Here is a 12808-nt window from a genome sequence, read left to right as displayed (position 1 = left end):
GTGAAATATATTAAGAGCTTCAAAAGGTGTCAAAAATATGAGGAGCATGAAAAGGTCTGAAAAATAGGAGGAGCATGAAGTGGTATTGAAAAACATGAAGAGCCGGAAAAGGTGTGAAAAATATGAAGAGCTTCAAAAGGTGTGAAAAATATGAAGAGCTTCAAAAGGTGTCAAAAATATGAGGAACATGAAACGGTCTGAAAAATAGGAGCAGTATGAAACGATGTTCAAAAACATGAAGAGCCTGAAAAGGTGTGAAAAATATGAAGAGCTTCAAAAGGTGTGAAAAATATGAGGAACATGAAACGGTCTGAAAAACAGGAGGAGCAAGAAGCGGCGTTGAAAATCATGAAGAACCTGAAAACGTGTGAAAAATATGAATAGTTTCAAAAGGTGTGAAAAATATGAAGAGCTTCAAAAGGTGTCAAAAATGAGATGAGCATGAAACGGTCGGAAAAAGAGGAGGAACATGAAGCAGTGTTCAAAAACATGAAGCGTCTGAAAAGGTGTGAAAAATGTGAAGAGCTTCAAAAGGTGTCAAAAATGAGATGAGCATGAAACGGTCGGAAAAAGAGGAGGAACATGAAGCAGTGTTCAAAAACATGAAGCGTCTGAAAAGGTGTGAAAAATGTGAAGAGCTGCAAAAAGTGTCAAAAATATGAGGAGCATGAAACGGTCGGAAATATAGCAGTAGCATGAAGTGGTATTGAAAAGCATGAAGAGACTAAAAAGGTGTGAAATATATGAAGAGCTTCAAAAGGTGTCAAAATATGAGGAACATGAAACGGTCTGAAAAATAGGAGGAGCATGAAGTAGTGTTGAAAAACATGAAAACACTGAAAATGTGTGAAAAATATGAAGAGCTTCAAAAGGTGTGAAATACATGAGGTGCATGAAACGGTCTGAAAAATAGGAGGAGCATGAAGCTGTGTTCAAAAACATGAAGAGCCTGAAAAGGTGTGAAAAATATGAAGAGCTTCAAAAGGTGTGAAAAATATGAGGAGCATGAAACAGTCTGAAAAATAGGAGGAGCATGATGCGGTGTTCAAAAAAATGAAGACCCTGAAAAGTTGTGAAAAATATGAAGAGCTTCAAAAGTTGTCAAAAATATGAGGAGCATGAAATGGTGTGAAATATAGGAGGAGCATGAAACGGTGTTGAGAAACATGAAGAGCCTGAAAAGGTGTGAAAAATATGAAGAGCTTCAAAAGGTGTGAAATATATGAGGAGCATTAAACGGTCTGAAAAATAGGAGGAGCATGAAGTGGTGTTCTAAAACATGAAGAGCCTAAAAAGGTGTGAAAAATATGAAGAGCTTCAAAAGGTGTGAAAAATAGGAGGTGCATTAAGCGGTGTTCAAACACAAGAAAAGCCTCAAACGGTGTGAAAAATATGAAGAGCTTCAAAAGGTGTGAAAAATAGGAGGTGCATGAAGCGGTGTTCAAACACAAGAAGAGCCTGAAAAGGTGTTAAAAATATGAAGAGCTTCAAAAGGTGTCAAAAATATGAGGAGCATGAAACGGTCTGAAAAATAGGAGGAGCATGAAACGGTGTTCAAAAACAGGAAGAGCCTAAAAAGGTGTGAAAAATGTGAAGAGCTTCAAAACGTGTTAAAAATATGTGGAGCATGAAACGGTCTGAAAAATAGGAGGAGCACGAAGTGTTGTTTAAAAACATGAAGAGCCTGAAAAGGTGTGAAATATATGAAGAGGTTAAAAAGGTGTGAAAAAAAAGAAGAGCTTCAAAAGGTGTCAAAAATATGAGGAGCATGAAACGGTCTGAAAAATATGAGGAGCATGAAACGGTGTTCAAATACATGAAGAGCCTAAAAAGGTGTGAAAAATATGAAGAGCTTCAAAAGGTGTGAAAATATGAAGACCTGGAAAAGTTGTAAAAATCGATGAGGATGAAATGATCTGAAAATTAGGAGCAGCTCGAAGCGGTTTTGAAAAACATGAAGAGCCTGAAAACGTGTAAAATATATGAAGAGCTTCAAAAGATATGAAAAATATGAACAGTTTCAAAATGTGTCAAAAATGAGATGAGCATGAAGTGGTCTGAAAAAAGGAGGAGCATGAATTGGTGTTGAAAAACATGAAGAGCCTGAAAAGGTGTGAAAAATATGAAGAGCTTCAAAAGGTGTGAAAAAATGAGGAGGTTCAAAAGGTGTCAAAAATATGAGGAGAATGAAACGGTCTGAAAAATAGGAGGGGCTTGAAACGGTGTTCCAAAACATGAAGAGCCTGAAAAGATGTGAAATATATGAACAGCTTCAAAAGCTGTGAAAAATATGAGGAGCATGAAACAGTTTGAAAAATAGGAGAAGCATGAAACAGTGTTGAAAACATGAAGAGCATGACAAGTGTGAAAAATATAAAGAGCATTAAAAGGTGTCAAAAATATGAGGAGCATGAAATGGTCTGGAAAAAAGGAGGAGTATGAAGCGGTGTTGAAAACATGAAAAGCCTGAAAATGTGTGAAAAATATGAAGAGCTTCCAAAGGTGTGAAAAATATGAATAGCTTCGAAATGTGTCAATATTGAGAGGAGCATGAAACGGTGTGAAAAATAGGAGGAGCATGAAGCGGTGTGCAAAAAGATGAAGAGCCTGAAAATGTGTGAAATATATGAAGAGCTTCAAAAGGTGTCAAATATATGAGGAGAATGAAACGGTCTGAAAAATAGGAGGCGCATGAAGTGGTGTTGACAAACATGAAGAGCTGAAAAGCTGTGAAAAATATGAAGAGCTTTAAAAGGTCTCAAATATATGCGGAGCATGAAATTTTCTGAAAATTAGGAGGAGCATGAAACGTTGTTCAAAACATGAAGAGCCTCAAAAGGTGTGAAAAATATAAAGAGCTTCAAAACCTGTCAAACATTGAGGAGCATGAAACGATCTGAAAAATAGGAAGAGCATGACGCAGTGTTGAAAAACATGAAGAGGCTGAAAAGGCGTGAAAAATATGAAGAACTTCAAAATGTGTCAAAAATATGAGGAGATTGAAACGGTCTGAAAAATATGAGGAGCATGAAACGGTGTTGAAAAACATGAAGAGCCTTAAAAAATGTGAAAAATATGAAGAGCTTCAAAACGTGTCAAAAATATGAGGAGACTGAAACGGTCTGAAAAATATGAGGAGCATGAAACGGTGTTGAAAAACATGAAGAGCCTTAAAAAATGTGAAAAATATGAAGAGCTTCCAAATGTGTCAAAAACAGGAGGAGATGAAACGGTGTTCAAAACATGAAGAGCCTGAAAAGGTGTGAAAAATATGAAGAGCTTCAAAAGGTGTCAAAAAATATGAGGAGCATGAAACGGTTAGAACAAAAGGAGGAGCATGAAGCGGTGTTGAAGAACATGAAGAGCCTGCAAAGGTGTGAAAATATGAAGAGCTTCAAAAGGTGTCAAAAATATGAGAAGCATGAAACGGTCTGAGATATAGGAGGAGCATGAAACGGTGTTCAAAAACATGAAGAGCCTGAAAAGGTGTGAAAAATATGAAGAGCTTCAAAAGGTGTGAAAAATTTGAAGAGATTCAAAAGGTGTGAAATACAGTAGGAGCATGAAATGGTCTGAAAAGTAGGAGGAGCATGAAGCAGTGTTGAAAAACATGAAGAGCCTGAAAAGGTGTGAAAAATATGAACAGCTTCAAAAGGTGTGAAAAATATGAGGAGCATGAAACGGTCTGAAAATTAAGAGAGGCTGAAACATTGTGGAAATACATGAAGAGCCTAAAAATGTGTGAAAAATATGAAGAGCTTCAAAAGGAGTGAAATACATGAGTAGCATGAAACGGTCTGAAAAATAGGAGGAGCATGAAGCGGTGTTGAAAAACATGAAGAGCCTGAAAAAGTGTGAAAAATATGAAGAGCTTCAAAAGGTGTGAAAAATATGAAGAGCTTTTAAAGGTGTCAAAAATGAGATGAGCAGGAAACGGTCTGAAAAATAGGAGGAGCATGAAGCGGTGTTCAAAAACATGAAGAGCCTAAAAAGGTGTGAAAAATATGAAGAGCTTCAAAAGGTGTGAAAAATATCAAGAGCTTGAAAAGGTGTCAAAAATGAGATGAGCATGAAACGGTCTGAAAAATAGAAGGAGCATAAAGTGGTGTTGAAAAACAAGAAGAGCCTGAAAAGTTGTGAAATATATTAAGAGCTTCAAAAGGTGTCAAAAATATGAGGAGCATGAAAAGGTCTGAAAAATAGGAGGAGCATGAAGTGGTATTGAAAAACATGAAGAGCCGGAAAAGGTTTGAAAAATATGAAGAGCTTCAAAAAGTATCAAAAATATGAGGAGCATGAAACGGTCTGAAAAACAGGAGGAGCAAGAAGCGGCGTTGAAAATCATGAAGAGCCTGAAAAGGTGTGAAAAATATGAAGAGCTTCAAAAGGTGTGAAAAATATGAAGAGCTTCAAAAGGTGTCAAAAATATGAGGAACATGAAACGGTCTGAAAAATAGGAGCAGTATGAAACGATGTTCAAAAACATGAAGAGCCTGAAAAGGTGTGAAAAATATGAAGAGCTTCAAAAGGTGTGAAAAATATGAGGAACATGAAACGGTCTGAAAAACAGGAGGAGCAAGAAGCGGCGTTGAAAATCATGAAGAACCTGAAAACGTGTGAAAAATATGAATAGTTTCAAAAGGTGTGAAAAATATGAAGAGCTTCAAAAGGTGTCAAAAATGAGATGAGCATGAAACGGTCGGAAAAAGAGGAGGAACATGAAGCAGTGTTCAAAAACATGAAGCGTCTGAAAAGGTGTGAAAAATGTGAAGAGCTTCAAAAGGTGTCAAAAATGAGATGAGCATGAAACGGTCGGAAAAAGAGGAGGAACATGAAGCAGTGTTCAAAAACATGAAGCGTCTGAAAAGGTGTGAAAAATGTGAAGAGCTGCAAAAAGTGTCAAAAATATGAGGAGCATGAAACGGTCGGAAATATAGCAGTAGCATGAAGTGGTATTGAAAAGCATGAAGAGACTAAAAAGGTGTGAAATATATGAAGAGCTTCAAAAGGTGTCAAAATATGAGGAATATGAAACGGTCTGAAAAATAGGAGGAGCATGAAGTAGTGTTGAAAAACATGAAAACACTGAAAATGTGTGAAAAATATGAAGATCTTCAAAAGGTGTGAAATACATGAGGTGCATGAAACGGTCTGAAAAATAGGAGGAGCATGAAGCTGTGTTCAAAAACATGAAGAGCCTGAAAAGGTGTGAAAAATATGAAGAGCTTCAAAAGGTGTGAAAAATATGAGGAGCATGAAACAGTCTGAAAAATAGGAGGAGCATGATGCGGTGTTCAAAAAAATGAAGACCCTGAAAAGTTGTGAAAAATATGAAGAGCTTCAAAAGTTGTCAAAAATATGAGGAGCATGAAATGGTGTGAAATATAGGAGGAGCATGAAACGGTGTTGAGAAACATGAAGAGCCTGAAAAGGTGTGAAAAATATGAAGAGCTTCAAAAGGTGTGAAATATATGAGGAGCATTAAACGGTCTGAAAAATAGGAGGAGCATGAAGTGGTGTTCTAAAACATGAAGAGCCTAAAAAGGTGTGAAAAATATGAAGAGCTTCAAAAGGTGTGAAAAATAGGAGGTGCATTAAGCGGTGTTCAAACACAAGAAAAGCCTCAAACGGTGTGAAAAATATGAAGAGCTTCAAAAGGTGTGAAAAATAGGAGGTGCATGAAGCGGTGTTCAAACACAAGAAGAGCCTGAAAAGGTGTTAAAAATATGAAGAGCTTCAAAAGGTGTCAAAAATATGAGGAGCATGAAACGGTCTGAAAAATAGGAGGAGCATGAAACGGTGTTCAAAAACAGGAAGAGCCTAAAAAGGTGTGAAAAATGTGAAGAGCTTCAAAACGTGTTAAAAATATGTGGAGCATGAAACGGTCTGAAAAATAGGAGGAGCACGAAGTGTTGTTTAAAAACATGAAGAGCCTGAAAAGGTGTGAAATATATGAAGAGGTTAAAAAGGTGTGAAAAAAAAGAAGAGCTTCAAAAGGTGTCAAAAATATGAGGAGCATGAAACGGTCTGAAAAATATGAGGAGCATGAAACGGTGTTCAAATACATGAAGAGCCTAAAAAGGTGTGAAAAATATGAAGAGCTTCAAAAGGTGTGAAAATATGAAGACCTGGAAAAGTTGTAAAAATCGATGAGGATGAAATGATCTGAAAATTAGGAGCAGCTCGAAGCGGTTTTGAAAAACATGAAGAGCCTGAAAACGTGTAAAATATATGAAGAGCTTCAAAAGATATGAAAAATATGAACAGTTTCAAAATGTGTCAAAAATGAGATGAGCATGAAGTGGTCTGAAAAAAGGAGGAGCATGAATTGGTGTTGAAAAACATGAAGAGCCTGAAAAGGTGTGAAAAATATGAAGAGCTTCAAAAGGTGTGAAAAAATGAGGAGGTTCAAAAGGTGTCAAAAATATGAGGAGAATGAAACGGTCTGAAAAATAGGAGGGGCTTGAAACGGTGTTCCAAAACATGAAGAGCCTGAAAAGATGTTAAATATATGAACAGCTTCAAAAGCTGTGAAAAATATGAGGAGCATGAAACAGTTTGAAAAATAGGAGAAGCATGAAACAGTGTTGAAAACATGAAGAGCATGACAAGTGTGAAAAATATAAAGAGCATTAAAAGGTGTCAAAAATATGAGGAGCATGAAATGGTCTGGAAAAAAGGAGGAGTATGAAGCGGTGTTGAAAACATGAAAAGCCTGAAAATGTGTGAAAAATATGAAGAGCTTCCAAAGGTGTGAAAAATATGAATAGCTTCGAAATGTGTCAATATTGAGAGGAGCATGAAACGGTGTGAAAAATAGGAGGAGCATGAAGCGGTGTGCAAAAAGATGAAGAGCCTGAAAATGTGTGAAATATATGAAGAGCTTCAAAAGGTGTCAAATATATGAGGAGAATGAAACGGTCTGAAAAATAGGAGGCGCATGAAGTGGTGTTGACAAACATGAAGAGCTGAAAAGCTGTGAAAAATATGAAGAGCTTTAAAAGGTCTCAAATATATGCGGAGCATGAAATTTTCTGAAAATTAGGAGGAGCATGAAACGTTGTTCAAAACATGAAGAGCCTCAAAAGGTGTGAAAAATATAAAGAGCTTCAAAACCTGTCAAACATTGAGGAGCATGAAACGATCTGAAAAATAGGAAGAGCATGACGCAGTGTTGAAAAACATGAAGAGGCTGAAAAGGCGTGAAAAATATGAAGAACTTCAAAATGTGTCAAAAATATGAGGAGATTGAAACGGTCTGAAAAATATGAGGAGCATGAAACGGTGTTGAAAAACATGAAGAGCCTTAAAAAATGTGAAAAATATGAAGAGCTTCAAAACGTGTCAAAAATATGAGGAGACTGAAACGGTCTGAAAAATATGAGGAGCATGAAACAGTGTTGAAAAACATGAAGAGCCTTAAAAAATGTGAAAAATATGAAGAGCTTCCAAATGTGTCAAAAACAGGAGGAGATGAAACGGTGTTCAAAACCTGAAGAGCCTGAAAAGGTGTGAAAAATATGAAGAGCTTCAAAAGGTGTCAAAAAATATGAGGAGCATGAAACGGTCTGAACAAAAGGAGGAGCATGAAGCGGTGTTGAAGAACATGAAGAGCCTGCAAAGGTGTGAAAATATGAAGAGCTTCAAAAGGTGTCAAAAATATGAGAAGCATGAAACGGTCTGAAATATAGGAGGAGCATGAAACGGTGTTGAAAAACATGAAGAGCCTGAAAAGGTGTGAAAAATATGAAGAGCTTCAAAAGGTGTGAAAAATTTGAAGAGATTCAAAAGGTGTGAAATACAGTAGGAGCATGAAATGGTCTGAAAAGTAGGAGGAGCATGAAGCAGTGTTGAAAAACATGAAGAGCCTGAAAAGGTGTGAAAAATATGAACAGCTTCAAAAGGTGTGAAAAATATGAGGAGCATGAAACGGTCTGAAAATTAAGAGAGGCTGAAACATTGTGGAAATACATGAAGAGCCTAAAAATGTGTGAAAAATATGAAGAGCTTCAAAAGGAGTGAAATACATGAGTAGCATGAAACGGTCTGAAAAATAGGAGGAGCATGAAGCGGTGTTGAAAAACATGAAGAGCCTGAAAAGGTGTGAAAAATATGAAGAGCTTCAAAAGGTGTGAAAAATATGAGGAGCGTGAAACGGTCTGAAAAATAAGAAGAGAATGAAGCCGTGTTGAAAAACATGTAGAGCCTGAAAAGGTGTAAAAAATATGAAGAGCTTCAAAAGGTGTCAAAAATATGAGGAGCATGAAACGGTCTGAAAAAGGGGAGGAGCAAGAAGTGGTGCTGAAAAACATGAAGAGCCTAAAAGGTGTGAAAAATATGAAAAGCTTCAAAAGATGTCACAAATATGAGGAGCATGAAACGGTCTGAAAAATAGGAGGAGCATGAAACGGTGTTGAAAAACATGAAGAGCCTGAAAAGGTGTGAAAAATAGGAAGAGCTTCAAAAGGTGTGAAAAATATGAGGAGCATGAAACGGTCAGAAAAATAGGAGGAGCATGAAGCGGTGTTGAAAAACATGAAGAGCTTCAAAAGTTGTGAAAAATATGAAGAGATTCAAAAGGTGTGAAAAATATGAGGAACATGAAATGGTCTGAAAAATAGGAGGAACATGAAACGGTCTGAAAAATAGGGGCAGCATGAAACAGTGTTGAAAGACATGAAGAGCTTCAAAGGTGTCAAAAATATGAGGAGCATGAAACGGTCTGAAAAATAAGAGGATCATGAAACGGTCTGAAAAATAGGAGCAGCATGAAACGGTGTTGAAAGACATAAAGAGCTTCAAAAGGTGTCAAAAATATGAGGAGAATGAAACGGTTTGAAAAATAGGAGTAGCATGAAACGGTCTGAAAAATAGAGGCAGCATGGAATGGTGTGGAAAAACATGAGGATCTTCAAAAGTTGTGAAAAAATGAGGAGGTTCAAAAGGTGTCAAAAATATGAGGAGAATGAAACGGTCTGAAAAATAGGAGGGGCTTGAAACGGTGTTCCAAAACATGAAGAGCCTGAAAAGATGTGAAATATATGAACAGCTTCAAAAGCTGTGAAAAATATGAGGAGCATGAAACAGTTTGAAAAATAGGAGAAGCATGAAACAGTGTTGAAAACATGAAGAGCATGACAAGTGTGAAAAATATAAAGAGCATTAAAAGGTGTCAAAAATATGAGGAGCATGAAATGGTCTGGAAAAAAGGAGGAGTATGAAGCGGTGTTGAAAACATGAAAAGCCTGAAAATGTGTGAAAAATATGAAGAGCTTCCAAAGGTGTGAAAAATATGAATAGCTTCGAAATGTGTCAATATTGAGAGGAGCATGAAACGGTGTGAAAAATAGGAGGAGCATGAAGCGGTGTGCAAAAAGATGAAGAGCCTGAAAATGTGTGAAATATATGAAGAGCTTCAAAAAGTGTCAAATATATGAGGAGAATGAAACGGTCTGAGAAATAGGAGGAGCATGAAGTGGTGTTGACAAACATGAAGAGCTGAAAAGCTGTGAAAAATATGAAGAGCTTTAAAAGGTCTCAAATATATGCGGAGCATGAAATTTTCTGAAAATTAGGAGGAGCATGAAACGTTGTTCAAAACATGAAGAGCCTCAAAAGGTGTGAAAAATATAAAGAGCTTCAAAACCTGTCAAACATTGAGGAGCATGAAACGATCTGAAAAATAGGAAGAGCATGACGCAGTGTTGAAAAACATGAAGAGGTTGAAAAAGCCTGAAAAATATGAAGAACTTCAAAATGTGTCAAAACTATGAGGAGACTGAAACGGTCTGAAAAATATGAGGAGCATGAAACGGTGTTGAAAAACATGAAGAGACTTAAAAAATGTGAAAAATATGAAGAGCTTCAAAACGTGTCAAAAATATGAGGAGATTGAAACGGTCTGAAAAATATGAGGAGCATGAAACGGTGTTGAAAAACATGAAGAGCCTTAAAAAATGTGAAAAATATGAAGAGCTTCCAAATGTGTCAAAAACAGGAGGAGATGAAACGGTGTTCAAAAACATGAAGAGCCTGAAAAGGTGTGAAAAATATGAAGAGCTTCAAAAGGTGTCAAAAAATATGAGGAGCATGAAACGGGCTGAACAAAAGGAGGAACATGAAGCGGTGTTGAAGAACATGAAGAGTCTGCAAAGGTGTGAAAATATGAAGAGCTTCAAAAGGTGTCAAAAATATGAGGAGCATGAAACGGTCTGAAAAATAGGAGGAGCATGAAACGGTGTTCAAAAACATGAAGAGCCTGAAAAGGTGTGAAAAATATGAAGAGCTTGAAAATGTGTGAAATACATGAGGAGCCTGAAGCGGTCTGAAAAATAGGAGGAGCATGAAACGATGTTGAAAAACAGGAAGAGCCTGAAAATGTGTGAACAATATGAAGAGGTTCAAAAGGTGTCAAAAATATGAGGAGCATGAAACAGTCTGAAAAATAGGAGGAGCATGAAGCGGTGTTGAAAAACATGAAGAACCTGAAAACGTGTGAAAAATATGAAGAGCTTCAAAAGGTGTGAAAAATATGAACAGCTTCAAAAGGTGTGAAAAATGAGATGAGCATGAAGCGGTCTGAAAAATAGGAGGAGCATGAAGTGTTGTCGAAAAACATGAAGAGCATGAAAAGGTGTGAAATATATGAAGATCTAGAAAAGGTGTCAAAAATATGCGGAGCATGAAACGGTCTTAAAAATAGGAGGAGCATGAAGTGTTGTAGAAAAACCTGAAGAGCCTGAAAATGTGTGAAAAATATGAAGATCTACAAAAGGTGTCAAAAATATGAGGAGCATGAAACGGTCTGACAAATAGGAGGAGCATGAAGCGGTGTTGAAAAACATGAAGACCCTGAAAAGCTGTGAAAAATATGAAGAGCTACAAAAGGTGTGAAAAATATGTGGAGCATGAAAGGGTCAGAATTATAGGAGGAGCATGAAGTGGTGTTGAAAAACATGAATAGCCTGAAAAGGTGTGAAAAATATGAAGAGCTTCAATAGGTGTGAAAAATATGAGGAGCATGAAAAGGTCTGAAAAATAGTAGGAACATGAAGTGGTGTTGAAAAACATGAAGAGCCTGAAAAGGTGTGAAAATGAAGAAGAGCTTCAAAAGGTGTCAAAAATGACATGAGCATGAAACGGTCTGAAAAATAGGAGGAGCATGAAGTGGTCGTGAAAATCATGAAGAGCCTGAAAAGGTGTGAAATATATGAAGAGCTTCAAAAGTTGTGAAAAAATGAGGAGGTTCAAAAGGTGTCAAAAATATGAGGAGCATGAAACGGTCTGAAAAATAGGAGCAGCTTGAAACGGTGTTCAAAAACATGAAGAGCCTGAAAAGGTGTGAAAAATATGAAGAGCTGAAAATTGTGAAATACATGAGGAGCCTGAAGCGGTCTGAAAAATAGGGGGAGCATGAAACGGTGTTGAAAAACATGAAGAGCCTGAAAAGGTGTGAAAAATAGGAAGAGCTTCACAAGGTGTCAAATATATGAGGAGCATGAAACGGTCTGAAAAATAGGAGGAGCATGAAGCAGTCATCCAAAACATGAAGAACCTGAAAAGTTTTGAAAAATATGAAGAGCTTCAAAAGGTGTGAAAAATATGAGGAACATGAAACGGTCTGAAAAATAGGAGGAGCATGAAACGGTCTTAAAAAAAGGAGGAGCATGAAACGGTGTTGAAAAACATGAAGAGCCTGAAAAGGTGTGAAAAATAGGAAGAGCTTCACAAGGTGTCAAATATATAAGGAGCATGAAACGGTCTGAAAAATAGGAGGAGCATGAAGCAGTCGTCAAAAACATGAAGAACCTGAAAAGTTTTGAAAAATATGAAGAGATTCAAAAGGTGTGAAAAATATGAGGAACATGAAATGGTCTGAAAAATAGGAGGAACATGAAACGGTCTGAAAAATAGGGGCAGCATGAAACAGTGTTGAAAGACATGAAGAGCTTCAAAGGTGTCAAAAATATGAGGAGCATGAAACGGTCTGAAAAATAAGAGGATCATGAAACGGTCTGAAAAATAGGAGCAGCATGAAACGGTGTTGAAAGACATAAAGAGCTTCAAAAGGTGTCAAAAATATGAGGAGAATGAAACGGTTTGAAAAATAGGAGTAGCATGAAACGGTCTGAAAAATAGAGGCAGCATGGAATGGTGTGGAAAAACATGAGGATCTTCAAAAGTTGTGAAAAAATGAGGAGGTTCAAAAGGTGTCAAAAATATGAGGAGAATGAAACGGTCTGAAAAATAGGAGGGGCTTGAAACGGTGTTCCAAAACATGAAGAGCCTGAAAAGATGTGAAATATATGAACAGCTTCAAAAGCTGTGAAAAATATGAGGAGCATGAAACAGTTTGAAAAATAGGAGAAGCATGAAACAGTGTTGAAAACATGAAGAGCATGACAAGTGTGAAAAATATAAAGAGCATTAAAAGGTGTCAAAAATATGAGGAGCATGAAATGGTCTGGAAAAAAGGAGGAGTATGAAGCGGTGTTGAAAACATGAAAAGCCTGAAAATGTGTGAAAAATATGAAGAGCTTCCAAAGGTGTGAAAAATATGAATAGCTTCGAAATGTGTCAATATTGAGAGGAGCATGAAACGGTGTGAAAAATAGGAGGAGCATGAAGCGGTGTGCAAAAAGATGAAGAGCCTGAAAATGTGTGAAATATATGAAGAGCTTCAAAAGGTGTCAAATATATGAGGAGAATGAAACGGTCTGAAAAATAGGAGGCGCATGAAGTGGTGTTGACAAACATGAAGAGCTGAAAAGCTGTGAAAAATATGAAGAGCTTTAAAAGGTCTCAAATA

Source organism: Dama dama, unplaced genomic scaffold, assembly GCF_033118175.1.
Source record: "Dama dama isolate Ldn47 unplaced genomic scaffold, ASM3311817v1 ptg000071l, whole genome shotgun sequence".
Taxonomy (NCBI): domain Eukaryota; kingdom Metazoa; phylum Chordata; class Mammalia; order Artiodactyla; family Cervidae; genus Dama; species Dama dama.
The sequence above is the reverse complement of the archived record's forward strand: the minus strand, read 5'-3'. Positions refer to the sequence as shown.